The sequence below is a fragment of the Lolium perenne genome, chromosome 4 (assembly GCF_019359855.2).
Source record: "Lolium perenne isolate Kyuss_39 chromosome 4, Kyuss_2.0, whole genome shotgun sequence".
NCBI lineage: Eukaryota > Viridiplantae > Streptophyta > Magnoliopsida > Poales > Poaceae > Lolium > Lolium perenne.
This window is the reverse complement of record NC_067247.2, coordinates 218,965,852-218,981,467: the sequence shown is the minus strand read 5'-3', so window position 1 is coordinate 218,981,467 and position 15,616 is coordinate 218,965,852. Positions and strand designations below refer to the sequence as shown.

The 15,616-nt window shown below is 46.2% G+C and overlaps 1 pseudogene; it reads left to right on the top strand.

Moving 5' to 3' along the window:
* Positions 1-11,571: 11,571 nt before the first annotated feature.
* On the top strand, positions 11,572-15,234 carry LOC139839281 (uncharacterized; annotated as a pseudogene).
* The last annotated feature ends 382 nt before the right edge of the window (positions 15,235-15,616 follow it).

Sequence of the window (15,616 nt, the reverse complement as noted above, 5' to 3'; positions counted from 1 at the left end):
CTTTTGTACCACTGTCTTGGAGACTGTTTCAGACCATAAAGGGACCTCTTCAACTTGCAAACAAGATCCTCCTTACCAGACACAACAAAACCTTCAGGTTGGTCCATGTATATCTCCTCCTCAAGCTCACCATGCAGAAAAGCAGTCTTTACATCTAGCTGCTCAAGCTCAATGGAACTATGCTTCACAACCGGAGAGAATACATCATTATAATCAATACCTGGGATTTGGCTGAAACCTTTTGCTACTAACCTTGCCTTAAACCTCGGAGGCTCATTAGGAGACAATCCTTCCTTTCTTTTAAATATCCACTTACAGCGGACACCCTTCTTTTGTTCAGGCAAGGGCACAACATCCCATGTGTCATTTGGTCAAGCGATTGCATCTCCTCTTGCATAGCAGAAATCCACTTCACGCGGTCAACAGATGCAATGGTCTCAGTATATGTAGCAGGTTCAGTATCATGCTCCACCTGTTCAGCACAACTCAAAGCATGATGAACAAGATTACATTCTTCAATTAAACGAGGACGTGGACCTTTGTTACGCCTCGGTCTATCAGCAGCAATGGAACCATTTGTTTGCTGCAAAACAGGTGGCGAGTGATTAACAACAGTGTTATCATTTTCAGCAACATCATTTTCTTTCTCCTCCACGTGCTCCACCTGCACGCTGATCCTCTGTTGCTCATCATCAGAACTATCAGAAAAATCAACAGCATCAGTAACATCTGTAGATGAACTCTTATAAAACATGACAGCCTCATTAAAGACTACATTCCTGCTATGCAAAACTTTCTTAGTTTCGGGATTCCATAACTTGTATGCCTTAACTCCTGAACCATAACCAAGAAACACACACTTAACAGCCCTAGGCTCTAGCTTTCCATTATCAACATGAGCATAAGCAGTGCAACCAAAAACTCGCAACTGTGAATAATCAGCAGGTGAACCAGACCATACCTCAATAGGAGTTTTCTTATCAAGCGGAATACAAGGTGACCTGTTTATCAAGTAACATGCGGTGGAGGCTGCTTCAGCCCAGAAACGTCTATGCATACCAGCATTGGACAACATGCAGCGAGCCTTGGAGATGATGGTTCTTTTCATCCTCTCCGCCACACCATTCTGCTGAGGAGTATATGGGATGGTGTGGTGCCTGACAATGCCTTCGTCACTGCAATAATCATTGAAAACAGTAGAACAAAACTCCATGCCATTATCAGTACGAAGCAATTTAACTTTCTTTTCTGTTTGCTTCTCTACCATAACTTTCCACTTTCTAAAAGCATCAAACACATCAGATTTATGTTTCAGAAAGAAAGGCCACACTTTTCTGGAGTAATCATCTATGATAGTAAGCATGTAATTTGCACCACCAAGAGAAGTCTTGCGGGAAGGTCCCCACACATCAGCATGCACATAATCTAGTATCCCTTTAGTGGTATGAACGGAAGCATTGAACTTAACTCTTTTATGCTTACCAAAAATGCAGTGCTCACAGAACTCAAGCTTACTCAAATTGCAGCCATCTAGCAGGTCTCTCCTGTGCAATTCTGCCATGCCATGTTCACTCATATGTCCAAGATGCATATGCCACAGATTAATTTTACCAGGTTCATCAGGAATAACAGCAGCAACAATACCAGACAAAGTGCTACATCTAAGAACATATAACTTTGCAGAATTCATATCACCAATCATGTGAACGAGTGAACCTTTTGATACCTTCAGAACTCCGCGAGAATCGGAGTGTTTGTACCCATCAACATCAAGGGTACTGAGAGAGATCAAATTTTTTGCCATGCCAGGTATGTGTCTCACATGTGTCAGAGTGCGTGTCATGCCATCATGCATCTTGATCTGAACTGAACTAATGCCCACGATCTCACGTGGGTTGTTATCTCCCATACGCACAACATCTCCACTCTGCACAAACTCATAAGAACTGAACCAGTCTTTGTTACAACAAATATGAAACGAACATGCAGAATCAAGGATCCACTCATCATTACCAGAAACACAACCAGCAAAAACAACTAGGCAATCGCCATCAGGATTATCACTGGAAACAACAGCAGCCTTACCATCACCCTCAGATTTGTTTTTCGGTTGGTAAGTACCGTTTCTTTTCTCTTTGTTCTGCAACTTCCAGCAATCATCAATAGTGTGGCTAGTTTTCTTACAATACTTGCAGAACTTACCATCTCATCCCTTGGACTTTGAGCGACCTCTGTCGGTCTTGCTCTTATCTCTGTTGTAGTTGTTGTAGTTGTTGTTTCTGTTCTCGGTCCTGCCTCGGACCTGCAGTGCTTCTGCCTTAGATGACGAACCCTCTGCCTGCACCATAGATTTCATCTTTTCCCTCTGCTGGAGGGCCTCATAAACTTCGGCAAGGGTTAGTTCATCACGACTGTATAACAAAGTGTCTCGAAAATTCGCAAAATAATTAGGCAACGAGACTAACCGTATAAGAGCTAGATCCTCATCATCATATTTACCTCCATGGATAGCAAATCAGAAACGATCTCTTTAAAGATCGATAGATGATTCATCATTGACGCACCTTCTTGCAGTTTGTGCGAAAGCAACTTCATCTTCACGTGCATCTTACTGGTTAGATCTTTGGACATACAGATCGATTCCAGTTTCAACCACAGCGCCGTTGCGGATTTCTCAGCCAGCACTTCTTGCAAGATATTGTTGGATAGATGAAGTTGAATTAATGAAAAAGCCTTACGATCTTTCCTCTTTTCATCGTCGGTCCAGGTATTGGCATCTTTCTTGCCAAAACCACCAAGAGCTTCATCCAGATCAGAAGATTGGGTAAGTATCGCCCTCATCTTCACTTGCCACAGAGAAAATCTCGTGGTATAATCCAACTGCGGTAGATCGAACTTCAAGGAAGACATGTTGCAAAACCCTAGATTAAAACACGGGCTCTGATACCACTTGTTATAGAAGCGGCAAGCAAATAACAAAGAACGAAACAAGAACACACGCAGGGGACACAAGATTTAACGTGGAAAACCCCTTCCAACACAGAAGGGGAAAAAACCACCGGCGCCAGCCAGCAAAACTTCACTATATCGTGAGGTGTTTACAAACGCCCTGGGTTATCTTATAATCTGATAAACCCTAGTCGGCGGCTTACAAGATGTATATATAGGCGGTGCCAATGATCCGTACCGTACCGCGGGGGCCTGCCCCCCCCCCCCCCCCCCCCGCACCCCCCGCAGGCGTCCCTGTAGGGCACGACGTATGGGCTAACTTCTGACTCCGCTACGCTTCGGCTCAAGCCTCCGGCGACGGGCCTCGCTCTGCTCGTCAGAAGTTAGCCTCCCTTTAGTATATGAATTTGGATCACAATATAACACTGGCCACCTGCAGTTCGTATCCGCGCGTCACCAATGGCCGCGGCGCCCGCCTTCTACCTCGCGCATCGACCCTGCTGCTCCGCGACCCTGCTTCTGCAACCACGATGTGCAGCGGTCATCTCCAACCACGCCTCCCTTTACTGCAAGCTCCCCCTGGTCCGCTCCGTTCCATGTCGCCGGTGATACGTCTCCGACGTATCGATAATTTCTTATGTTCCATGCTTGTTTTATGACAATACCTACATGTTTTGTTCACACTTTATGATGATTTTATGCGTTTTCCGGAACTAACCTATTGACGAGATGCCGAAGTGCCAGTTCCTGTTTTCTGCTGTTTTTGGTTTCAGAAATCCTAGTAAGGAAATATTCTCAGAATTGGACGAAATCAACGCCCAAGATCTTAAAATCCCACGAAGCTTCCAGAACACCCGAGAGCCACCAGAGGGGAGCCCTGGGGGCCCCACACGCTACCCTGGCGCGGCCAGAGGGGGGGCGCGCCCCCTAGTGTGTCACCGCCTCGTCGACCTTCCGACTCCGCCTCTTCACCTATTTAAAGGTCCCTGACCTAAATCTTCGATACGGAAAAAGCCACGGTACGAGAAATCTTCCAGAGCCGCCGCCATCGCGAAGCCAAGATCTGGGGGACAGGAGTCTCTGTTCCGGCACGCCGCCGGGACGGGGAAGTGCCCCCGGAAGGCTCCTCCATCGACACCACCGCCATCTTCATCACCGTTGTTGTCTCCCATGAGGAGGGAGTAGTTCTCCATCGAGGCTAAGGGCTGTACCGGTAGCTATGTGGTTAATCTCTCTCCTATGTACTTCAATACAATGATCTCATGAGCTGCCTTACATGATTGAGATTCATATGAGTTTTGTATCACTATTCATCTATGTTACTCTAGTGATGTTATTAAAGTACTCTATTCCTCCTCCACGGTGTAATGGTGACAGTGTGTGCATCGTGTAGTAGTTGGCGTAGGTTATGATTGTAATCTCTTGTAGATTATGAAGTTAATTATTGCTATGATAGTATTGATGTGATCTATTCCTCCTTCATAGTGTGATGGTGACAGTGTGCATGCTATGTTAGTACTTGGTTTAGTTGTGTTGATCTATCATGCACTCTAAGGTTATTTAAATATGAACATCGAATGTTGTGGAGCTTGTTAACTCCGGCATTGAGGTGCTCTTGTAGCCCTACGCAATTAGTGGTGTTCATCATCCAACAAAAGAGTGTAGAGTATAGCATTTATCTATTTATTCTGTTATGTGATCAATGTTGAGAGTGTCCACTAGTGAAAGTATGATCCCTAGGCCTTGTTTCCAAATACTGCTATCGCTGCTTGTTTACTGTTTTACTGCATCTCTACTGCCTGCAATATTACCACCATCAACCACACGCCAGTTGTAGCATCAAGCTATTTTCTGGTACCGTTACTACTGCTCATATACATTCATACCACCTGTATTTCACTATCTCTTCGCCGAACTAGTGCACCTATACATCTGACAAGTGTATTAGGTGTGTTGGGGACACAAGAGACTTCTTGCTTTGTGGTTGCAGGGTTGCATGAGAGAGATATCTTTGACCTCTTCCTCCCTGAGTTCGATAAACCTTGGGTGATCCACTTAAGGGAAAACTTGCTGCTGTTCTACAAACCTCTGCTCTTGGAGGCCCAACACTGTCTACAGGAAAAGAAGCGTCAGTAGACATCAGCCGGCAGCAGCCTCTTCGACGCAGAGTCGCGGACGTCCTCGACCTCCATGTCTGCTTCCTTGGCCTCCAAGATCGTCCGGAGTTCTTCATCCTCGTCGTCGAGAACACTGGCCAGCCTCCGCTGCTCGTTTCCGTCGCTGCTCGCGGCCGTGCACCAGCAAGATCTTCTCCGACGTCTGCAGCGCGTCCCAGCTGGCCATTGTCGCTCTCCTACTCCGCCCTGGTATCAAGATCTCCTTTGCCTGCGTGCGCTGCCAAGCTCGCTGCCACGCCGGCCGCGCGAGCACGTTCGTGGCCGGCTGCTCCCCTCCCATTTTCGTCCTGGTCTAGCAGAACACCGGCGGGCCTCAGCTAATCTTCTCTGTGAGGAACTTCTACGACGCTGCTGTACATCAAGGACGGCGCGTTCTAGTCTTTTCCCAGAACTGCCTCATAGCTCAGCTGGTTCGTTCCTTGTTTCAACACGTGAGCTCCCTGTGTCAAATCCCATTCCATGCAAGACAATCCTTTTTATAATCCCATTTATTCCTTTGTTTCAATGACAGCCAGTCCCGTCATGAGCACCACCTCTACACTTCACGACCCCAGTCAGCGTCCAATCAGCCTGAGACTCATCCGTCAGTCTCCCGGGCTAGTTCCTGCCTTGGTGAGAAAAGCTTTGCCTATTTCTCTGTTTTCTCTGAAATTTCCAGAAAATGTTGTATTTTGCAGAATTCATATCTTCTAAACTGTAAATCGGATTAAAATGTATTTATATGAAAATTGATCAGAAAAATGCAAGGAACATGATTATGCCATCCATGCTTGATGTTGCCTTATGCATCATATAATTTCGTGATAGTTTGCATTATCACCTAATATGGAACATATGGAATATGTGGGATATTATATAAATGTTGTCCCGGTTCTATTTAACTTTGATGTATGTCACTCATACCATGTTTCTATGCTAATCCACCCTTAAATTTGCCGGTAGAAATGCAATTTTAACCTAATCTACTTGTTCGGGTTTCGATCCCGCTTAATTTGGATATGATGCATTGCACCATCTATGCCATGCCATGCATATCATCATGAACATGCTGGATCTTCTTTATCCGTAATAGTAAGATTTGCATACGTTATGTGTTCCAGCATTTGCTTCTTTCCGGATAGGATCGCGAAGTGGTGATGTGAGATACGACAAGTCCTCCGGATGTTCCTCGGCAAGCTTTAACAAGCAACCATTTCCCCTATACTCCTGCCCCTGCAGAAGTTGCTCACCTATTTTATTTTGCCTTCTCCCTCATGCTAGACTGAAGTTGCGTTCTTGTCACGTGTCCCTTCCACTTGTTACCTCAAGCAGCCCATATTGCCACCACCACCTCCTACAGCTGTTGTTTGGTTATCGAGTCTGCCCTTGCGAGTCGCAGTGCATGCTAGTGTTGGTTTATCTCATTGCCGTTATTGTTATCTTATCGGGTTATATGTTGGGAAGAATCATGGTTACTTTAGTTGTTGATAATTGTTTAGCAGAGGCATCGGTGGGTCAGCTGCTCGTTTTGTGACGGCTCACTTGTATTTCCTAAATATTTTAGGACCCCGAGTTTTTGTTATCTGTTCCGAGACTGAGCGCTCTAACCACACGTGGGTATGCTTACCGGGTCTCCCCTCGACCACTGCTGGAATCTACAGCTTTGTCCAGTGGCCACAATTAGTTTGAATGTTTTGTTTCTCCCGGGCGTGCAAGCTTGTTTCTTTGTGGTCAGATGATATGATATTACTTTTGGGGAAGCCATGTGTGCCTTGTATCCCCGTTGTCTCTTGCACGTCCATAGGTGCGGCACGTATTGTTAAGAGGTCATCCTCTAGTGGGCTCTGATCCTCTTAGCCTCTCTCGCAACAGCTAGGTCCGCCTCAGAGTTTCGATCGGGCTCTGAAATGGGTTAAACTTAGTTAGGTGGCTTCCTGGACATTGTTGTCGTGAAGGAGAGTGCGTGTCGTGATATCCACCTGTCGTAAGTAGGTTGATCGTGCGTGTGGGCACATTTGGGCACCCCTGCAGGGTTACAGTCTTATCGATAAGCCGTGTCCGCGGTTATGGACAACTTGGAGTTGTATGACTCGACCATAGACAACTTACACATGTTGTTTCATTAATAATAACTTGTGTAGTAAGTTAGCACAACTTCAATAATAAATGGTTAAAACTTGACAACCGTGTGAGTGCCTTTGTAAGTACTTCCTTGCGAGGGGGGAACATATCGGTTGTGTTATGTTTGCAGAGTATAGAACTGCTAGTTTATGTGCTCTCTCATCTTCTCTGATTAGACGAATGTTGTAGAGTGTCTCTATAGGTTTTTAGTGCTTGCGCGCTGCCGCTTAACTCCACCATATTGCCTATGACGTTCCTCTTGCGTCCTCTAAGTCTACTGCGTGCCTCAAGTACAAAAGACGACTGGTTGACGAATGCTTATACGTCTTGAAGTCTTGTTAAGTATGAACCCGTACTTATTGTTGCTTCTACGGGACATAACCGGGCAGGTATGAAGATATGTTCGATGAAGACGACGTTAGCAAGGTTACCCTTCCGGCTTGGCCTGGGAAGGGTTATGGATGCCGCTGGTTATCTTCGGGACTCTTAGTCTAATTTGTATCTTGTCCGTACTCGGATGTATTCGCTCTTCTGTATGATTTGGATCTTTGTATTGTATATTTGTATCTTGACTCATTAGAGTCGTTGTTGTAATATATGTTTCTTGCGGGCTCTACTGTAATCCTGTTGTAATGTTACCGCTCGTGTTAATTCCTCTGGCATCACGTGTGTGATTCGTCGCGCACGTCGTGTCGGAGGGCGTCTCTGTATCGATATCGTGCGGATTTCGGCGGGATCGCTGGCGTCCGGCCGAAAGAAGTAGACTTGTGAGAAGAGTGGCGGCTGCGAGGAAGAGGAAACTAGGAAGCTAGGGTTGGCTGCTGCGGGGAATTTATAGAGAGGAGGAGCTAGCTCGTAGCCATCACATCACAGCCATGAAGACGTGGCACCGACCGGATTGCTGCCGCACAGAAAGAAGAAGGGTACAGCTAGGTGTGCTTGGTGGGCTGTGCTGGCTCGGTGGAAAGGAAGAAAACCAAGTGGCTTGGTGGGCTTCATCGGTAGAAAGAAGTAAAAAAGAGGTGGGCTGCATGCCACGATGTGGTTTTGGGCTCAAGAAGAGAAAATACCAGGAAGGCTTCGTATGGCTAGGAATGGCTTCGGTGTGAACTTGAGCCAAAGATGTTGGGCTAATAAACATTTTGAATTAAGGTGAGGCATAGATAATTGAGGTTGGAAGGAAATTATAAACCAAAGTTTCAAACAAGCTTTAAGACTTCAAGATATTTAAACCAGATTTTAAATTTGTTTTCCAAGATATCCAAAATAATAATATTTTGGTTTTATAATTACTAGCAAGAGTACCCGTGCGTTGCACTCGGGGAAACAAATAATGAAACACTCAAAAAACCAGTCTTGACGCTCCACCGACTTGTAATACTCGGTCTAGTCTCACGAGAATTGCATCGAACATCTAGAGCAGATTCACAACAAAGGACACGCAGTGTTAGGATTTGTCTTTTGCAAGGTTAGTTCGTTTTTGCTACAAAAAGAAATTGTTTGCTGTGTGTTGAAATTAAATAAAATGAGTCTCGACCTGCCGGCAAAAGGCCGAGCATAAGCCCATCATCCATGCCTGAGCCACGTGAACACTAAACTGTCAAGCCTGAGCACTTGGTCGCATCCACGCATTGTTCCTGAATCCAGCACCGCGCCGCCAGTCCCCGGTCTCTCTCAATCCTGCACGCACAATAGACGGCGCCCCTCTCGTTCTCCTTCCACAGCCGCCTTCCAGACACAGTCTACGCTCGCTCAGGTCTACTCCGCCCGACCCAGACTTCCTCATCCCCTAGCCCGCGCTCGGCTGTGATTTCGTTTCTTTGCTTCCTTCCATTCCTCACAGTCCTTGGCTCTCGTGGAGGCTCTTCCGTCATGGCGGCTCGGCACTCTGTTCCCCTCAGGATTCTTCATTCTACAGGATGGCTCCTGCTTGTTGTTTTCGGATTTTTTGAGGCGGCTTGATGATTACACAAATCTTAGGTATATAAACTGGCGGGGCAAGCCATAATGGAGCGAGGTGGGACTATCAGGTTCGTGCTTTAGCTTTTGGACGAGACGGATTTTGTGAGAATGAAATTGCAAATTGTGTCTGATTCTAAGCTTACGACCCATTGGATTGATCCGAACCGGGCACATCAAAGCAATCACATGGCCCAGGTGGCGAGCGACCCCCACTTGCGCTTCCTGGAGTTTGTTCTTCCGGGAAGAGAAGAATAGGAACGAACCGTTACATGGCACTGGTGCATAATATGCGATTTTGTGGGAGGGCAAAACGGTCCAAATAAAAAGTGTTGACGAAAATTTTGGCAGAAATCTTAGCTCCTTTATTATTAGGTATAGATTTGAAATAAGATAAAGAGAAGGGTTTATTATAAAAACCATATGAGAGGGAAAAACACAAATAGTTTTTATTTAAAATAATTTTTATTTGATAAAATCTTGTGGATGATATGATGCATGATGTCATGATGATGCATTAAAAAAAGAACAGGCAAACTCTATTAGGGGTATTACCCGGGCCGTTATAATAAGGAGCGGCAATGGGATGGAGTTCAACACTACAAGAAAACCTTCCAACAATGACGTTTTAATAGTGATGCTGCTGGAAAACGTCATGAGCCGTTGGAGGGGGGAACCGTAAAAAATAATGACGTTCTCGGAAAAACGTCGTTACCTGTTTAATCCAAAACGTCCTAGTATACTAGATTCTGGAAAATCAATGAGATAGCTCAGACACACCTCCCACGGATTGCCTCATCAAGGACGATCTGAACCATCGAAACCTTTAACTTCCACATCCAACAACATTATTTTGGTGGTCAAGCCTTTTCAGTTTTTATTTCGAAATTTTTTACGGGCGAGCGCGGGTACCTCAGCTCCAGGAAATGTTTGGTGGGCGTGCACCACGGACCCAGACCCGGCTCTAGAAAGGCAACCCGCAGCCGTATCCCTTCCCATTCGACAAACCCTAGGCGCCTCCTCATCCATCCCCCCCCCCCCCTCAGTCGCCGCAGCCGCATCGCAGGGATTGACGTCGGTTTCTTCATCCTCGACGCCAAGTCCTCCGCCCTCGGCCTCCCCACGAAGCAGCAGCAGCAGCCGCCCACCACCACCACAGTCCAAACAACATCTCCACCCCAATCTCCTCCAACCTCCTAGGGCACCCCAATCAAGTGATATAAGATTTTAGGTTGCTCGGTGAGATTTTAAAGTTTTCCTAGTGTAGATTGGATCGCCTTCATACCTAAAACCCATGAAAAAGCGAAAAATATATTAGGTTTAGATCATCCGCCCCATAGCCCCTGCCACGCCTTTGCATTGTCTTTTCAGTTTTGCATAGTTGAATTTGTGTCTGCATCTTCGTGTCGAGTTGCTGGTCGTATCGTCTAGTTCCTTTAGAGTTTCGAGTTCTGGTCATAGTAGTCACGCTGCCGCCGCCCGCTCGCACCATACGTAGATACCCTCCGTCACCGCCATATACTTCCACCACTGCCATATACACCTGCCATATACTTCCGCCACTGCCATAGACACCTGCCATATACTTCCGCATCTACCGTATACTCCGTTTCCTACCGCGACACGGATTTGTGTTGTTTCTCTGCCGCGACAGAGTCCGTGTAGACTAAGGTTTTCATGTTTTCCTTAATAGATGCTTCCATCTAATTTCGTCTGTGCCGTAGAAAAAAAATTCCGTGAGATAAGTTTCGGCTGCCAGTAAACAATTGTGAAGGAGAGCAAAAAAATATTTTCTGCCTACACTAGTTTTCAACCGTGGAGATCACTTTTCGCCACTGGCCGTTATAGCGACATTTTTTGGCGCCTGCGCACTTTTCGGAGCACTTTTTAGAAATTTGAAATTTTTTTCTGAGGCTATACTATTTTTAGACCTCGGGAATCAGTTTGAGACACTCGCCATCATAGTGATTTTTCGCATCTCGATTTGCCACCTCATCGCTGCTCGTTGCTTGTCTGCCGCGTCGTGACCTCGTTAGTGTTCTAGGCTCGCGTCTCTAGTACGGTATAGCCTAGGACCAACATAGTAGCGTTGTTGAGCATACTTTCAATGTTGCATTGCTGTTTTGACAATTGTTGTTTTGCTACCATATTAGCCTTCCTGCAGCTCTACATATTGTCTCCACGTGATCTGTGTCGGCACCGGGTAATCGCTTTGGCAATCTTTGGAGATGTTATTCCTTGTTGGTCTCCACATCACCTTCCCCTGTTTGGTAAGAACTTGTAAGAGCTTCGTATTTTGCTTGATGAATTGCGCATGAACCACCATATTCTGTAGTTTGTAGGCATATACATTTGTGCTTTTTGAGTACTAATCATGACAAGAACCATGACGGATGTTGTTGACCCGTCTCAGATGACGAACGCGGAGTTGCATGCTCACTTCACCCACCTTTTGGGTGGGCATGCACACAACGTAGATGCGCGCCTTGGTGACGTTGACGCCAAACTCACCGACGCGCTGGAGAATATGGATGGCCTCGAGGAAGATTTCAACTCCAAGCTTGACGCCAAATTCCAGGAGGTCTTGGCTCGGTTACCGCTGCCTTGCGACAATGCGCGATGACATGCACGCCACGTTCCTCGTGCGAAGGTACCTGCGGGTACTGCTGCTGCACAGGCCGCGCATGAAGCGCCTTCTGATGAAGGATACGATGATTATGGAGGGGAAGACGGGCTGGTAGATGAGAATGTGCTGGATGGCAAGGAGGTCGAACAACCTGCACCTGGTCGTCCACGACAATACAACCGCAACGCTCTCCCACCTCCACGATCCGTACGTGATGATGATCATGTTGCAAAACTTAAATTGAATATTCCGCCATTTGGGGTAGATATAATCCTGATGCATACTTACTTGGGAACTTGTGACTTCACAGATTTTGCATCTATTTGGTGTTCTGAACATTGTAGAGTACATCATGCTAATATTCCTACTACTTGGGTTGGCTTAAAACTTGCTATGCATACTCGTTTTGTTCCTTCACATTATCAGCGTGATTTTCTTAAAAAATTGTCTCGTTTAGAACAAGGAAAAAATTATGTAGAAGACTATTATCAGGAATTGCAAACTGGCATGATTCATTGTGGTATTGTAGAGGATAATGAAGTTATGCTTGCATGTTTCTTTGATGGTTTGAATAAAGAGATTCATCATATTTTAGATTATAAGGAGTACAACACTATTGCTTGCTTGTTTCATCTTGCTTGCAAAGCTGAACGTGAAGTGCAGGACCGTCAACCACCATGGAGAAGAGCTAATATTTCTGCAGGTCGTACATCATCGTGGTCTCCGCGGCAATCAGCGCCACCAGCTCGTGGGGCTGCACCAGCACCTACTACCTCCAAGTACACCGCGCCTGCATCACGAGCACCACCTGCTGCTACTCCACCATTATCCGCTGGTCCTCCTCGGAGTTCCTCTTCGATGGCTTCTGTGTCGGGGGGAAGACCCCGGGTAGGGCAATGGACGCGGAGCAGCCGGCTGGCCACTGGCCGGCTCGCGGCAAAGGCCGGCTGAGGAGCAGCCGGCTGGCGCCGTGGCCGGCTGGTCCGGAAGCCGGCTGGCTCTAGGTCCTAGTCGGCCTGGCTACGGCCGCCAATGCTGTGGCTGGGCCGGCTTCTACAAGCCATATCCGACTGGGGGTTTGTACCTCAGACCGACTCGAGGCTGGCGAGTCTTGCACTAGAAGGAACCGGGTTGGTGATCCGGGTTCCCAAAGTCCACGCTGACTTCATCTTCCGTAAAGCGCGGGGCACTGTGGAGCAATAGTGCCACGCGCCGGACAGGCCATCATGGTCCACGTCGATCCGTACTGGCTACAGTGGCTGATGGCGACAGGGACACCTCCTCTCCATACCGCTGACCCTGGCAGCCGGATGGGATAGGCCATGAGGCCTCAACGGCTCCTGACGTCACTGCCTCGGGAAGGAGGGGAAGCCGGAGCCGGCCAAGCCGGCCACTAGACTATAGGGTCTTATATGTAAAGTGCCGGTGCCTATATAAGTCGCACTACCCCCTCTCGTGCAGGGGATCGATCATTCTCACTTCACTTCCACCCTTAGCGCTGCCCTGTGAGAGAGACTCTTGTCTTCCTTAGCCTCCCAGGAGTAGCCGGACACAGCTGAAGGAGCAACCTTGTATTGTGTGATCATCATATACACTCTAGCAGGAGTAGAGGTGTTACCTCCATTGGAGGGCCTCGAACCTGGGTACGTCGCCGTGTCGCTCGTCCCCATACCCGCATCAGGATACCGCCTTGAGATCTCTTAGGAACCACCTTCGTTAGCCACCCTATGGCATATGCCGTGACGATACCACGACATTCTGTGGGGAAGATGCACGACATTCAGTGTCGCAAATGCTTGGGTTTTGGCCACATAGAAAGAGAATGCAGGACCAAACGTGTCATGTTGGTGCGTGAAGATGGAGAATATGATTCTGCAAGTTACTTTGATGAAGATACATTGGCCCTTATTGCTGCATGTGATGGAGCCAATTCTGATTCTGAGAGAGAGATGGAGGTAATGGAAGTTGCCACTGTTGATCAATACAAGAGTTTAGTTGCACAACGTGTATTGAGTGTGCAATTGAGCAAATCTGAGCATGATCAACGCCACAATCTGTTTCAAACAAGAGGCGTTGTAAAAGAGCGAGCTATACGGATCATCATTGATGGAGGGAGTTATAATAATCTGGCTAGCATTAATATGGTGGAGAAGCTTTTTGTTCCAACAAGACAATGCACACATTCATATTACATTCAATGGTTTGAGAGCTCTCGGAAGCTCAAGGTACCAAGAACTACACGTGTGCATTTTACTATTGGTACATATTCTAATTTTGTTGATTGTGATATTGTACCTATGCAAACTTGTTCTTTGTTACATGGTAGACCTTGGCAATTTGATAGAGAATCTATTTATAATGGTAAAATGAATCAATATTCTCTTATGCATGATGGAAAGAAAATTGGTCTCAAACCTATGACTCCTGAAGAAATTCTAAAAGATGATCTTGCTAGAGCTAGTAGAGTAAAAAATGAGGAGAAACATAATAGTGAAAATCAGATTGTTGTTGCAGATTTTGTGCCACATAAGACTAATACTAAATCTGATTCGAACCATGCTACTGAAATTCATTTAAAAAATCCTTGTTTGCTTGCTAGCAAATCTGATATTGATGAACTTGATGTGAACACTACTCCATGCTATGCTATTATTTGCAAAGAAGTTCTATTTTCATTTGAGGATATGCCTCCTTCTTTGCCACTTGCGGTTGCTAACCTTTTGCAGGAATTCATTGATGTGTTCCCACAAGATGTTCCACTTGGACTACCACCTACTCGTGGTATAGAACACCAGATTGACTTGATTCCAGGAGCTTCGCTGCCCAACCGTGCGCCATATCGTACCAATCTTGAAGGTACTAAAGAGATTCAGCGACAAATTTAGGTTCTACAGGATAACGGTTACATTCGTGAGTCTCTTAGTCCATGTGATGTTCCTATTATTTTGGTACCTAAGAAAGATGGTTCTTCGCACATGTGTACTGATTGTAGAGCTATTAATAATATTACCATTCGATACTGTCACCCTATACCTCGTTTGGATGATTTGCTTGATGAATTGAGTGGTTCTATTATGTTCTATAAAGTTGATTTGTGTAGTGGTTACCACCAGATTCGTATGCAATTAGGAGATGAATGGAAAACAGTGTTTAAAACTAAGTTCAGTTTATATGAGTGGTTAGTAATGCCTTTTGGATTAACTAATGCTCCTAGTACTTTCATGAGACTGATGAACAAAGTTTACGTGCTTTTATTGGACGTTTATGGTGGTATACTTTGATGATATTCTGATTTATAGCAAATCTTTGGAGGATCATTTGGATCATTTGTAAGCTCATTCAGCGGCGCAGCAATGGATCCGAAAACTTTCACAAAGCGCCTGTAAAAACCAGCGAGGCCAAGAAAGCTCCTCACTTGGGTGACCGTCTTGGGCTGCGGCCAACTCTCAATAGCCTCAATCTTGGCTGGATCAACTTCAATACCCTGCGCTGTAACAACATAGCCAAGAAACGCAACTCGATTGGTGCAAAAGGTGCACTTCTCAAGATTACCACACAAACGTGCATCACGTAAAGCATTGAAAACACACGTAAATGAGGATATATCTATAAGAGCTAAGTTAAAAACAGATCGGAATAATGCTGAAATTCAGATCCGGAAGAGAGACTTACCAGTATGTTCCTGTCAACATCGTACCAGAAGTTGTCGAACTCACGCATGCAGCGCTCGAGCCGGTTCATGTGCTGAACTGTGTTCCGGGAGCCGCGGGTGTCCACCACGGGCAGCCCATGCTTGCCCAGGCCA